The sequence below is a fragment of the Canis lupus genome, chromosome 10 (genome assembly GCF_048164855.1).
Source record: "Canis lupus baileyi chromosome 10, mCanLup2.hap1, whole genome shotgun sequence".
Classification (NCBI taxonomy): domain Eukaryota; kingdom Metazoa; phylum Chordata; class Mammalia; order Carnivora; family Canidae; genus Canis; species Canis lupus.
This window is the reverse complement of record NC_132847.1, coordinates 22,857,957-22,872,790: the sequence shown is the minus strand read 5'-3', so window position 1 is coordinate 22,872,790 and position 14,834 is coordinate 22,857,957. Positions and strand designations below refer to the sequence as shown.

General features: G+C 51.7%; 1 protein-coding gene across 5 annotated transcripts in view; it reads left to right on the top strand.

The window, feature by feature from the left end:
• Positions 1-14,834, top strand: part of FSTL4 (follistatin like 4) — a 398,415-nt gene that overhangs the window by 196,689 nt on the left and 186,892 nt on the right. The window lies entirely within an intron of this gene.

The window sequence follows — 14,834 nt, the reverse complement described above, 5'->3', positions numbered from 1 at the left end:
GCCCTGCCAGAGAGAGCTACGCACATCCCCAGCTAGGGGCCCTGCCTTTCTTTTCAGTCTGGTAGAACAGGACCCTATCGCCAAGCAGGTGCTGAGGCCTAAGTGAGCATCTCAAGCAGGAGCTGATGTCACAGGGAGGCCCAGGTTGAGGGGTGCAGTGTGGCACAGGCCCAAAGGTGCAGCTTGAGGTGAGTCATGGAGCATATCACACCTCCTTGGAAAGGACACATAAGCTCTCTGTGCCTCTCTTACCCCGTCTGTAAAACGTGAGTGAGAGCGGTACCTGCCTCACAGCGTGCGTGCTGTGGGTATGAAGTGAGCAGTGGCTGGCACGTAGCGAGCTCCCTTGCTAAGCAGCGTCAGCAGCACTCAGGAAGACCACAATGCCATTGCAAACATCAGGACACACTGAAAGGCAGATGCAAGAAACTTTAAGATGCCTGCCCGTGGGCAACACTCTGTATGAGCTAAGAACTCGAGATGTGAACGAGGAGAGACAAGATCTCTGGTTCCCCATATTTATTTAATATATGGCTAGAATTTGATCTCCAAATGATAAAACTAAATTCACCTTCTCCACCTGCCTTGCTGTTTTAGAAAGAGATGTAACAAGTCATTTAAGTTTACCTCGCAAGTTAGTAGAGATGCAAAAGGAGATCTAATAGCCCCTGATTCTGGATCTAGAGGAAGTTTCTAGAATTCATGAAGGGCTCTTGGGAGCTGCCAGTCGAGCCTTAGGGAGGGATTCATCTGCTTGAAGATGTAAAGGGGCATGCGCGTCCAGGGAGAAGACAGTGAGGTGCATCTCTCAGGGTGAGTGCAGGTCCTTAGGGAGGCAGGCAGGAGGTTCCTGCAAACTCAGAAAGGAGCAAGGGCCTAACATCCAGATCCTGGGAAGTGTGGGCCTGCCCTGGGTACATGCAGGCACGTGGGGGAGGCCTGCATGCCAGGCTGGGCAGTTTGCACCCAAGCTGACTTTGTGTCCAATGAGCCAGTCTAACTTTCCCCTGGGGCCCAGAGAGGGCTGGTACCTAGTCCAGGTTACACGGGCTCTGCCCCTGCAGCCTGCCCTTAAGAAGCACCCACAGCTCTGGGACACTGTCCCAGCAAGGCATGTTCACAACAGATGCAGTTGCTTTCTCCTTTTCCCTTGGAGACCTCCTGATGCAGAGGTAGTGGGCTCAGGAGCCTTGGTGGGTGAGAAAGGCCTGGCTGCCACTTGGCTGGAGCCTGCCCTCCAGGTTCACCAGCAGGCCAGTTGGGAGCTGCTTTGGGAGAGCTGGCTCCCAAAGTGATGGGGCCTCTGGACATCCCAACACTGGACTACTCTGTCCCCAGTGAGGAAGGAAACGGAACTCGGGATAGCTCAGAGGCTGCTGGAACAGCCCAAGGACAGAGCCCCTAAGACCAAGCTGAAGGCCCTTCCACCAGGCCTGGCTTTTTGCCACTGGCCTCCACTTCCTCTCCAAAACCCCTTTCCTGTTTCCAGTATCTTCAGACTGCCCTTCTACTCCTGGCCCCACACACATTCTGTCCAGAGGCCACTGCTACTCCTCCAGCTGTGCAGAACAGTCTCTGTTCACTCCCTGCCCTTCCTACCCTTTGCTGTAAACTCCCCAGAGGAGGGCGTGGCCATTCTCTACCAAGCTGCCCAGCCTCACAGGAGTCATTGAATGTCCCCTGGGTGCCAAGGCTGTACTGGACCTGAGGACACCCATATGAGCAGGACCCTAGGCCTGACCTCATGGAATTGACAGCCAAAAGAAAGATCCACCTCCAGTCCCAAGCACTCCCCCTCTCTGGGCTAGCATGTGGGGGCCATGCTAGCCAGAGACACCCCCAAGACCTCAAGGGCCAGCGGGGATATTCATGGACTGTCCCCTGTTTCAGAGTCTTCCGCATAGACTCTGCCCTCACCAGTGCAAGCCACTGGGGATAACTGACCTGCAGGTCCCCCAGCAGCCCCCCAGGGCAGCAGTCCTTGGAGCTCACTCATCCCCTTCCTAGAATCTGCTTCCATCATCAAGAAACATGGCTTCAAACAAACGTGTGCGTTCTTCTGGTATCGCCCCTAGGTTTTATGCAAGAAAACGTCTTGGTGTGTGCACCTCACAAACGTGCAAGAATGTTATCCTTGCAGCCTGTGTGGTGTGCTTCACAGAACGGCCGTACTTTAGAAGAATTAATTATATTCCAGTAATTAAAAATTGCTAATAAGTTACTGAGCTGAGCAAGCCTCACACCGCCTTGATTTTGCTTATGTAAACAAGCTACAGCCTCTGAGGCCCACACATGGTTTCCTGCCCTGTCCTGGCACCCCCTTTTTATGTGGGTGTCTCCTCCTGGTCCCGTACCCCACTAGAAGCCTCCCCTGCTCTCCCACTGACCCACAGCACCACCCGTGCTGGGTGCCTCCACTGGCCTGGCTCCTGCACACTCTGGCCCCCGGGGTCCCTGCTGGCTCCCATCCCTGTGAAGATCAACGTATCGCAGATGCTACATCCAGGTGGCACTTTACAGGCCTGCTCTTACTGCATCCACCCCACAGCCGGCGGGCTTCGGGCAGCCCCCACTCTTTCTCCTGTGATTGGCCCCAGGCTCCTCCTTCCCCACTAACTTTCTACACATTCTATTCAGGCCCCCCTCAGCCCTCCTCTCCTTCCTTTGCACCCCCCTCACCATCCCCGCCATGCCTCATGTGCAAATAAGGCCCAGCTGTACCTTCACCCCGGCCTCCTCCACACCAAGCTCACTTCCTTATAATTTCTTAACCTGGCCCCCTCTTCTCATATGCCTCCATCCCATCATCACCATTCACCTGCATGACGTCTGTGACCCCCTTACTGTTGTCCCAGCTCCTGGCCAGATACTTCTTCAAACCCACCTTCTCTACGGCCTGAAGAGCAAACTTTTTGAGAGGTTACTCTGACCCTGGCACTCCCCTGCCCTAAGGTTTCCATCCATTCATTTAGCAAACATACACTTGCTGTGAGTCAAGTCTCTTCCAGGCACTGGGGATACAGCAGTGCACAAAATGGACATGATTCCAGCCCTGAAGGCATGTGCGGTCTCTTGTTATAAATAAGACACAAAGTGTTGTAGGCGATGGCGAGCGCCATGGAGGAGAATACAGCAGGCAGAGGGGTTAGCGAGAGTTTCTAGTAGGAGAAGAGGCATTTGAGCCATTACCTGAAGGAGGTTGGGAGGTTGGGGAGTGAGCTGTTTGAATATCTGGGAGGAAGGAATAGCAGGTGCAAAGACCCTGAGGTGAGAGCTCACCCGGCAAGTTTGGGGATCAAGAAGGCGGCCAGGTCAGCTGAAGCAGAATGAGGAAGGCAAGAGAGGTCTGAGGGGCCTTGATGGCCACTGGAAGCCCGAGCTGTTAACCACTGTTCTATGTTGCCTTTCTAATTAACCTGCCATGCCCACCAATGGATGGTCTTGAGGGCACCAACCCATCACCCTCACTGTAGGAAGCTGTGTGGGGTGTGCTATGACCAGAAAAGATGACCTGTTCAGGGGCTGCCAAACATTTCCAGTGTCCTCTCCCTGAGTTAAACTTGCAAGGCCAGGGGATTTCCTATGAGCCCCAGGCCAACCAAGGTGCCATCAGAATTTCTTCTACAAGTAGTGGCCTCCTTCTTTTATAACTTCTTGTCAGCTTGCTGATCTTCCTGCGATACCAGGTATACTTATGAGCGAGGAAATATGATTTATCTTTCTAGCCCTAGCAGTTGGAAATGCTCCATTCATTTTTTGGATGAATGCACAAATTTATGATTATGTGTTAAATAGGACATATGCAATCCCTTAGAGGTCCCCGAGTAAATGGGAAGCTCTAGGTAGAGGTCCTCTGCCATCTGCACTAAAGGGTCCCAGCAAAGGAGGGGGTGGATCCAAGACATGTTGGATCCTCTGTGTTGGGCGGTGGTCATCAAGGTGTTGTGGGAACACAAGGAAAGAAGGGACAGAAGGAGGCAGAGGAGGGGGTGACATGGAGCCTCCTGTTGGTTAAGCCTCTCTACACAGGCTGTTTGAGGGGGGCCCTGCATGGAAAGAAGGGGTGCCATTGGCTCTGGCTGCTTAGAACCATGCCATGGAGCTCATGGCCAATGCTTGGGAGGCTTTGGCTGATGATCACAAGTCAAATGTTTAATTACTAGAGCGAGAAGAAGTTGATTTGGGACTTCCTTAAGGTTCTCCCCTATTGCGCCTTCAATTAAGATCAAGGCCGCGTGCAGCAGCCGCTAAATGACACTGCATATTGAGTCTCTGTGCTCAAGCAGTTTATCTAATTATCTGTGTGACAAACTCAGCAGCTGTCAGCCCAGCCACAACTCAAATATGTTGACTCTGGGCCCCCGCCTGCAAGTGTCTTCTGCTTCCTAACAGGCTGAGGGAATGGTTTTCCAAGCTCTTCAATACACATGGAATCCTTTTCAGGTTCCTGTCTCGCCTGATGATGGAAGTTCCTGGGGGGACAAGTGGCAGGGAGGACGGTGCAGAGGCCTGGGGCTCCGCCTCTCCTGGGCTCTCTACCCTCCCTGCCTTAAGCTCACACTCTCTGTTTGCTCTTTTGAACAGGGAAGCACTGGCCTGATATAGGCCTTTTTTTTTTCCTCCAAAGAGAAGGAGGAGCACTTACCATTACATCATGTAAACTGAAATAAATCAAGGGAGTTGGGTGGCAGATGCACACAGCAGCCCAGGGAGGGGTGGGTGACTGCTGTTCTTCATCAGTAGGGAGCGTGAGCACGGGTGAACATCCCAGAGCAGGCTCACCAAGCGCCCACACTGAACAATCCAACACTTAGCCTGGGTAGTTGAGTCCTCGACCAGGAGAGCCAAGGGACAGAGCTTCGGAAACCTGCCACCCAGCCCCCTTCAGCATCCTGGGGCCTGGGGAAGCCCGCCCTTCACTGGGTGCTGTGGCTAGAACACTCATGAAGGATGCTGATGAGGGGAGAGGCAGCTCCCTCAGAGTTTGGAGACCTTGTCCTGGCAAGTCCTGTCCTCTGCCTTTCTTCTTGTGTTCACTTCTGCCTCGATGCATTTTGATCGCTCATTAATGAAAGTAATTGGAGTGAAACTACTTTGGAGAAGCTCCTCTAAATGAAACTAGTGAAATTGCTTTCCTGCCAGGAAATTAAAATCACCAGACACAATGAACTCTGCCCACTTACTATAAGCAAGGGGTCTGAGTGGTGCATTTCTCTTTGTAGCTGAAGGAGGAACACATCCAGGGACCTGGCGGGCACATCTATTGGCTTGCCTTCCTTAGGGAACTTCTGTTTCCTCTTCTCTTGCTTGTCTTTTAGTCCATCCCTACCAGTTTTTATTCTAAGGGTGTGACCTGCAGGCCTGGTCCCCAGAGGTCCTGCAGGTGCCTCTGTGAGGTCAGGCCTTGCCCCACTGATTCTGCTGATTTGAGCTGTCTGATGTTTCCACCCACACCTCATTGTCTCCCTTCCTCCTTACCTCTCTCTTCCTCCCTCCTCCCTCTTCCCACTCAACATATTGTGTGGCTCACCAATTAATTTATATTTCCATTGAAATAAACCGAAGGTCTTTTTTGTGGGGTTTTGCAAAGAGCTTCGTTTTTCCCTAGCGCTATGTAGGCCCGTGACATAGCTGAGATTTTTAAATTCTCCCCATCCAACCCTATCCAGTGGTTTCAGGAACCCTAGATGAGAGGTGCATGACGGAGGGCGTGATGTGTCTGGTAGCCTGATCTTTCCTGATGGGGAGTGGTGGTCAGGAAAAGGGGCTTGAGGAAGAGGTCTGTGCAAAGCTGCAGAAGGAATACCCCAGAGTGTAGAGAAGGTCTGGAAGGGGCCATCTGGGGGCACTCGGGTGGCTCAGTCGGTTGAGCATCTGCCTTTGGCTCAGGTCACGATCCCAGGGTCCTGGAATTGAGCTGTGCATTGGGCTCCCTGCTCAGCATGAGTCTGCTTCTCCCTCTCCATCTGCCAATCCCCTAGTTGTACTCTCTAGCTCTCTCTAGCTCTCTGTCAAATAAATAAATAAAATCTTCATTTAAAAAAAAAAAAAAAGGAAGGTGCCATCCAGGGATAGCAGGTAGCAGTAGGCACAGTAGCAGGAAGGATCAGCAACATGTCGTCTCAGTTATGTACAGAGTGAGTTTGTTAGTTCTACTTTCCACCCAAAAGTCTAGACTTTGAAGGGAGTCTCTCAACTGTTTAACCACAAGTGCTGGTTACAAGGAAGCTATAACCACCCCCCCACACACACACACACACACGTGGTGGTAGTTTGTGGCAGTGACCACAAACGATCTGAACAGTCTTGCCAGGGCTGAGGCAAAAATGAATGGAGGTGAAGCAGACAGACCTGCCTAAACTAGAACTAAAGAGAAGTTGGCTTCTGTCACACAGGAGAGGAATAGGTCACTCGGGATGCAGAGAGAGGGGGATATGATTACAAAAAAGCAGAAGCCCAGTAGATAGCTACTGTGTTCTGCTCTTGAATCAAGAAAACATGAACCCTGAAATGAGATGAAAAATGGGATCATGAATTGAGTGAGCCACAGCCAAAAATGAAATGGAAGCTAGAGGAGGTAAGACAAGACTAGATGGGACCTGGACTACTGTAGCAGAAGTGCCTTCTGCGTCTCAAGCAGGGAAGGACGAGATTAACAATGCAGAAATCAAACAACCATTCCCCCCACAGGGAGAACAAACTTGAAAACCTCTCCCAGAATATACAGAAAAAGGAAATGAAAAGGTAAAAAATAATAATAATAATGTGAGAGAAGATGATAGGTATATAGGACAGGGATAAAAGTCTAGCTCTTGGTCATCGGTCATCTTAAAGACCCCAGAGCAAATCAAAGGGACACAGTAAGTGAAGAAAGATTGTTTTTTAAATTGCCCTGAGCTGAAAGAGTCTTAAAATAAGTCCAAATGTAACTGCTAAAATTTCAGGATTTCAAAAATTTTTTCAAATATATTTGAAGTGATTGGGCAGAGAGAAAAACCTGGTCTTCTATAAAGGAAAAAAGAAAACCCACTGGTCTTAGGCTTTTCTGCAACATTAAGAAGCCAAAAAGCAATGAAGAACATCTGTAGAGTTTTGAAGTGATAATTCTACACTCCTCAAATGATGATCCCTGTGTGGAAACAACAGAAAGGATTCTCTGATGGGTAGGGGCTTGGATAACCTACCCCCCATGTATTCGTGGCTGGAAAAAAAAAAAGTACTGAAAGAAGAACCCCCAGCAATCTAGGGGCAGATCAAATTTGGGAAAGAGGAAGGTCATGGTACTCATAGCCTAGAGGTGAGCAAGGGACTCCTTCCCCAAAAAGTTGTCTAAATGACCATTTTTAAACATCATTAACCAAATGGCCAAGAGTAAATGAAGAAGTTAAATGCAGCTCATTTCTTTGACTCCCTTGTGGGGATTTCGACAGATCCTGCATAATTTCCTGACTTAGTGTGTTAGAAAGTGTGCATCAGTTCAAGTAGGCAATTTTCCATTAACCTCATCCTTCTTCCCAGAATGAAGCCAGTGCTGGCCCCCAGGCAAGTGTCTTGGGTTGTTCCCAGCCACAGTGGGAGGCTCCTGCTCTTGCTGAGAAGCTCAGAGGCCATAGGGATCAGTCCTTGGCAGGTGATCTATAAGGTTGGGACTCCCTGTGCCTTCATCATGGTGGCTTGAGTGTAATCCCTCTTCCAGGAAGCTTGCCTGGGCAGTAACTAAAGTAGAAGGATACTCTAGCATATTATAGGCTGTCTCCTGGAGCACCGATGCCACTCCCAATAGCACATGTCAGTGCACTAGTGATGTGGCCCAGACTGTTGATTCTAATGTTCTAATGGAAGTATGTGGTTGACTCACACGCAAAGAGTGAGAGCTGAGGCATGTTGCCAAGAAATCAAAAGGTATGGCCTCTTGGGAGATGGAGGTAGAGATTAGACCCTTAAGACAGCCAGAGCCAACATGGATGTAGCCATGCACGGTAGAAAGAGAGTAACCATTGGGTTGGGGTCACCATGGTGATGGCCACCATTCATGGAGCATCTGTCAGGTTCCTAGCCTATACCAGATGCTTTATGGCCACTAACTCCTATAATTCACCCAGTTGGCATTTTACCTAGGGGCAGAGACCAAATAGCCTGCCCAGTTACTGAGTTGCTCAGTGAGAACTGGGACCTGCCTTCCCAGCAGGCAGAAGTGCCTCAACTAGGGGCCGAGGGGTCCACGTGAACCTACCAGAAGGCACAGGACTTGAACTACACAGTGCAGAGGAAGGCAGCAGCAGGTGGAAGTACTTAATGTAACCTCACCCCCCCCCCCCACCTTCCTGCCTCCCTGCCTCAGACTGGCCACGTGCAACCTCTCAATGACACATGCCAGAAAAAGGTCTTCCCCTGAAAGGAAGTGGGTGGAATGTCACTTTTCCATGGACATGATTGTCACAGCTAGTCATTTTAATGAAGTGCATCCCATTCACACACTCCAGTCTTTAAACCCCAGTGACCAGCACCATGTTCACGTGTGACATGACCCCCACTGTGGGCACGTTGCAGATGGAGGGCCTGCTCCCTGCCAGGGGACAGGTGGGGACAGGCGGCTTCCCTAGCACAGGAAGGGAGACTTCCACTCTTCCTGGGCCTGTCTCTACACCTCAGCCTCTCCTCCTCCTCACCCGGGGCCCCTGCTCCGGCTCCCTGCCATATTATAGCAGCTTGAAGGCCTAATTTACATGCCAGGCTTGTCTCCATAAACACTCTTAACAATTTTAAAGGAATAAACATTCCATTTTAAAAAGTCCTGTGGATCTCAGGGCAAACTGTGGTGGGTATCAGGAAGACCTAATGAAGAGAGGGATCTCTCTCGAAAAGGCAGCCAAAGCCCACTGCTGGGAGACATGGATTCCACCACCACTACCACCCCCACCACCACCACCACCACCACCACCACCACCACCACCCCCACCACCACCCCCACCCCCTACCCCCCGTGAGGAATGCCAGCAGGAGCACACACACTGATTCAGAGAAACAGCAGGAAACAGACGCACTCTTGAACTTGCCCCTCTGGAAGGCTGGGGAAGAAATAGCCCCAAGCAGAGGCACCTCCAGGCTTCCCTTGGGTACAGTCCCGTGAGGACTCAGTTGACTCCAATTATAATTCAATATTTGCAGCGTTTGTTGTGATTTTATACATCTCATGCTTTTTCAGAGACCAGAGATGGGATGGGAATGGAGGGCAGGTTAACGACTCATGAAGAGCCCACGGTACATGCCAGGCCCAGTGCTGGGTACTGTAGACACTTTCTGAAACCACTCAGGATCAGGACTGTTATTGTCCTGACTTGGCAGAGGCGGACCCAAAGTCAAAGAGATTTGATGACTTGCCCAAGACCAAGCAGGGGAGAGCTGTCACTCAAACTCATGCCTGTCTTATCTAAAATGTGCTCTTTTCTCCTCTTGCTCTTGCTATATCTCTTAAACATACGACGATTTTTATAATTAATAAAAGCCAAGCCTTGGAATAATTTTGAAAGTACTCTGTGATCGTTGTTCACCAACCTGACAGATTGTGTCCATGTTCGTATTTCTGTTTCAAAGGCAATTTTTTGGCACATGCAGCTGCTTGTCACCTTGCTGTTGGCCACTCTTGCCTCAACAAACAAATAGTGATGTTTTCTTCAAAACCTTTATTCTTTTGTGGTCTTTACTCCTTCCACTATGCCATGCCTACTGTTTATGTAATGATTTTTATAAATCAAAAATGTGGGGCACCTGGGTGGCTCAGTGGTTGAGCATCTGCCTTTGGCTCAGGTTGTGATCCTGGGGTCCTGGGATTGAGTCCTGCATCAGGGTCCCCACAGGGAGCCTGCTTCTCCCTCTGTCTGTGTCTCTGCCTCTCTCTGTGCATCTCTCATGAATAAATAAATAAATAAATATCTTTTTTTAAAAATGCAAGAAACCTTGCAGTGAGCAACACCCAGTCTTTCCTTGGTCAGGGTTGGCTGGAAACTATAGGTGGCTCACCTGAGAGGAGCCTGTGAACAGATGGGCTTAGGGGTGACCCACTCACCAGATTGGGTTCTGAGGGTCCAGAAGCCAATGAGACAGCCCAAGCTGGCAGCTCTGGAGAAGGGGCTCAGATTGGTGTGATCGGAGAAAGGGCCTCCTAGGCAACATCATGCAGGAACCTGTGAACAACACCCAAATGTGCCTTGAACTTCACTCTACTTGTTTGTTCATATTCCTAGGATAAGTAGAGTCGTGGTCCTGTCCTCAACATTTTGTGGGTCAAGGTTATATTTCAGGTTTTGTTGGAAAAGCCTGGGATTTATATATTTGGCTGTTCATGACTTGGCAAATTTTAACAACCGAGTCTTTCGTTGATTGGAGAAATAATCCTGAGCACCTACTGTGTGCCAAGCTTGGTTAAGGAGCTGGGACTCAAGAAGAGTGTGATGTGTTCCCTGCCCTTGGGGAGTTCATAATGGAGAAACATGTAAACCAGGGTGATGAGTCTGTTATGGAAAGAACACAGGAGGCCTCCTGGAGGAAGTACCATCCTGGCTGAGTATTAAATAATGCGTAGAAGTGGGTTAGGCCAAAAGGAAGGGAAGGGGTCTTCTAGGCCAAGGGTTAGAGTGTGAATCCAGAATGGGGAGCCACAGCCAACCAATGCTTCTTCCCTCAGTATGAAACGTGAGACAGGAAAAAGCCACAAGAGCTGAGAAAGAACTCTTGGCCAAACCCCGGCTGGACCTCAAAGGTCAGGTTAAGAAGCCCAGGGTTCTCCCCTATGGGCAGGACTCTAGGGTTTGAAACAGTCTGGGTGGTGGTTAGAAAGATCACACATTGTCAGCACAGTAGGAACAGCAGGCAGTAGAGTGACCCTGGAGGCAGGGAGCCCAGGGAGGGGGGATTTCACGCGTGCAACAGAGGCATGCAGAAGGCTGCATTAGGGGAGTGGGCAACCTTGAAAACTCTTTGGGAAAAGTCCAATATGAAAGGAAAAGGGACTGACCAGGGAGGGGAGGGAGAAAGAGGTTGAAGCCTCCGGGATGTCCGGGCTCCTGTCCTGGATGAGTATGGGTGCCTTTACCACTGAGGTGGAAGCACAAGAGTGGGAATCTTGGGGTGGTAGGAAAATTAGGGTTTGCCCTCGGTTGTGGATGTGGGGGTGTGAGGCCCTGTGGGCCATCTTGGAGAGAGGAGTTTCATGTGCCTAAAGAGCCTGTGCCTCTAGGCTTCAGCCAGTCTTGCCTGAAGAGGCTTCCAAACCTTTTTGGTTTGGCAGAGTCAGCTGTGCCTCTTATCCCTACTGTATTAATCAGGGTTCTCCAGAGAAATGCAGTCAGGAGGGTGTGGGTGTATGTGTGTAAAGAGATTTATTATAAGGAATCAGCTTACGTGATAATGGAGGCTGGGAAGTCCTAAATCTGCAGACCAGGCCAGCAGGCTAGAGACTCAGAAGGGGCCAGTGTTCCTGTTGGAGTCTGAAGGCCATCTCCTGGAAAATTTGTCTTAGTTGAGGGAGGGCTGGTCTGTTTGTTCTATTCAGGCCTTCAACTGACTGAATGAGGCCCACCCACATCCCAGAAAGCAATCTGCTTCACTCAGAGTCCACCAATCACATGAACACCCCGAATAATGTTTGATCACATCAACGGGCACTGTGGCCCAGCTAAGTGGACGCTACTCAGCCCAGGATTGTTCTAAATGCCTTGTGCGGTCCTTGGCCAGACCTCATCTAACCAGTGGTACAGCCCATCACAGGGTAGGCCTATGTGAGGGCCTATGATCTGCAGGAGCCCGGTGTCCATCTGGACTGAGCCCTGAGCAGTCCTGTGGATGTGCTGGCACTTTGTCAGGGCCCAACCACCGCTGTCCCATCTAGAGGGCAGGATGCTAACCCAGAAGGAAAGTGCTCAGATGTCAGGTCAGAGGTGTGCATGCTTCACGCCAGGGGCCTGGTCTGTGTCCCTCCCTGCGCTGGGGTGTAGGGGGGTGGCTCTTGAGGTCATTGCACCTGCCTCCCCTGAGCTGCAAACCACCCCACTTCACCCCCCACCAAGCCCCCAGGAGTTCCACAGAAGGGTGTAGGGGTGACTCAACCCCAGACATCCCCACTTGCCTCCCCCAGCAGCCAGAGAAGGGGCTTTCTGCCAATGGCTGTTTGCCCAGTAAAGTTGTTTTCTTCCACAGCCTGATAGTTTAAATACAGTAACTGCCTGAAATTATACCGAACCCCTCAAATGATGTAAGATGCAACCTGGAGGGGAGAAAGATCAAAGGAGAACCAAGGCAGCAGGTTTCTCGGGACACAAGAAAGATGCACACGTGGAGGGAGACGGCGGCGAGGCACAGAGGCTGCTGATCAGATCCTAAGGTGGCTCTGTTCCTAGGATACCTTTGTCTGGGAACCGAACACTTGCAGCCGTTCAGAGAGACCGGAATCAGAGTATTTGATCAGCAGCCTTGGTTGCCTGGAGCGTGGGGGAGAGAGACCAGGAGACGTGTGCTTCCTCCTGGAAATCCGTTAACAAAGGTCCAGCAGGAGACGCGCCTCCTAATAAGGCAGTGGCCAATTAACAGAGCAAATGTTTGAGGTGTCCCCGCCAAGGGAGGTGACGCCTGGTCTTCTCCCAGGGCCCCCGGGCGCTGCTCAGATGGATGGCAGGTACATGACTTAAGTTAATTGCAGAAAAACTCATTCCCGGGAAGTCAGCACCGGCTTGTCTTTTAAAGGGACCGAGGTTTGCCTTGGGCAAGTACCTGTCTGACCCCAGAAAGAACGTGTCCTTCAGAGAGGCTCCCCTCTCCCCTCACCCCACCACAGGGACTCTGTAGGTGGAGGTTCCCCCCACAGAGTACCTCAGAGCCAGAAGACGAGGCTGGAATCTAAGGCCCCAGGAGAAGTGGGGCAGGAGGGGCTGTGCTGGGCAGGCCTCGTCCGGGGCCCAGGGGGGGGCGGCTCTCCTCCCCACCCCTGCGGATCTGCTGAGCCCCGCTGGGGCCTGGAGCCGCCGGCTGACCGGGAGAGGGTGCAGGACGTGCTCCACAAGAGCAGCTGGCCCTGGGGGTCAGGTCGTGGGAAGCCCAGGGTAGGGCCAAGGCAGGACGGGCGGGCTCACTCCTGTGGGAGGAGGCGGTCATGCCAACAGTAAGGTTCTCTTCTGAAGGGACCAAGGAGCCACGTGTCAGCATGGCCTGGTCTCTGAAGCAGCAGCCTGGGTGGGGGTGGGTGGGGAGCTGGCCGCAGACCCAACTGCACACCCCCCATCTCCCCGCCACCCATCGCCCTTCCCTCTGCACTGAGCCCAGACGCCTGCCTCCTGGGTGCCCACACGTGTCTGAAACAGAGGCTGAAAAGTAGCCTGTCTCCTGGTGACCCGGAAGTGTTTGCTGCGTGGCACATGCCACTGGTTTTGACTTTTTAACAGCCTAACCGGTCCCTCTGACCCTGGACGCGGTTGCGATAGCGCGTATCCGTATGGGCGCTGCCCTGGATGGAGGAGTGAGCCAGGCAGGGAGCCCTCCCCTCTGACTTCCCCAGGTTGTGCGAACCCTGCGCCCCCTCCCAGCTCGCAAGCTGGTCTGCCCTGGAGAAATCCCTGTCCCCACCTCAGTCACAAGTCTGGAGCAGGAATTAAGTGACTGACTCACAAACTAAGGAGTCATCCTTCGGTGTTCTGCCTCCACTTTAAAGGGGGTGGTGGCGAGGGGCGGGATGAGAACTAACAGTCCCGAGGGCGTGAGGAGGGGGCCCGGGCCTCAGAGGCGGCTCGGGGCGTGCGTGCGGTTGTGCAGCGGTGACAAGCTCAGCACCCCAGCACCCCAGCACCCCAGCACCCCAGCGAGGGCGGACCCCTCCCTCGCTCTGCTCAGCCTCGGGCCACAGCCCCTCCACTCGGCGGCCCACACAGACCCGCTTCAGCCCCTAGACCATCGCTGGCAGGGAAGGGGCTCTGGGGGGGAGGACACCCCTGCCGTGCTACTCTCTGGGGTTCCCACTCACGCTTCCCTTGAAGTCACACGTAAGGCCCCCTCTGCAGAGAGACACGTTCGCTTCCATTAGAGCACATTCTCCATCATGGCCCCTCTCTAGTATTTTTTTTATTTTTTTTTATTTTTATTTATTTATGATAGTTACAGAGAGAGAGAGAGGGAGACAGAGACACAGGCAGAGGGAGAAGCAGGCTCCATGCACCGGGAGCCCGACGTGGGATTCGATCCCGGGTCTCCAGGATCGCGCCCTGGGCCGAAGGCAGGCGCCAAACCGCTGCGCCACCCAGGGATCCCCCCTCTCTAGTATTAAGAAAGATTTCTGTGGGGCTGGAAGTCCTCAAAACGGAACCCAAGAGCCACTGACTTTAAGGCTAAAACTCATTTCTCTGTGTGCTTCAGAAGAAAAAAGTCTCCTTACATACGGTCTCAGCACCTCTGGGGTTGTTGTATCTACACTGAACTTTCTGCCCACAGGGTATCCTGCTTATGCAGACAGGAGTGTTGACGCCACAAAAAGAAACTGGTCTTTGAAAGTTTCCATCGGAGCAATTTGAAATTTTCAAGCCTAACAAAAGCAATTATATCAATCACACACGAATTGCTTCCTAATGACCAGATTTTACATCCTGAAGCCTCCAAGTGTTTAAGAATATCCACAAAATTAATATTTTATAGACAAAAGACTTCACACTGGTTTCCAGGGTTTCTGCGCTGGGCCTGGGTATGGGCCTGGCTTCATAAGAGTGAGTGTACAGATGTCTGGTTGTCCTCTACATCACTCTGCGCAAAAGTCCTCGGTTGATTGGGAAGTAATACGTAGCATCATCCCTGCGATG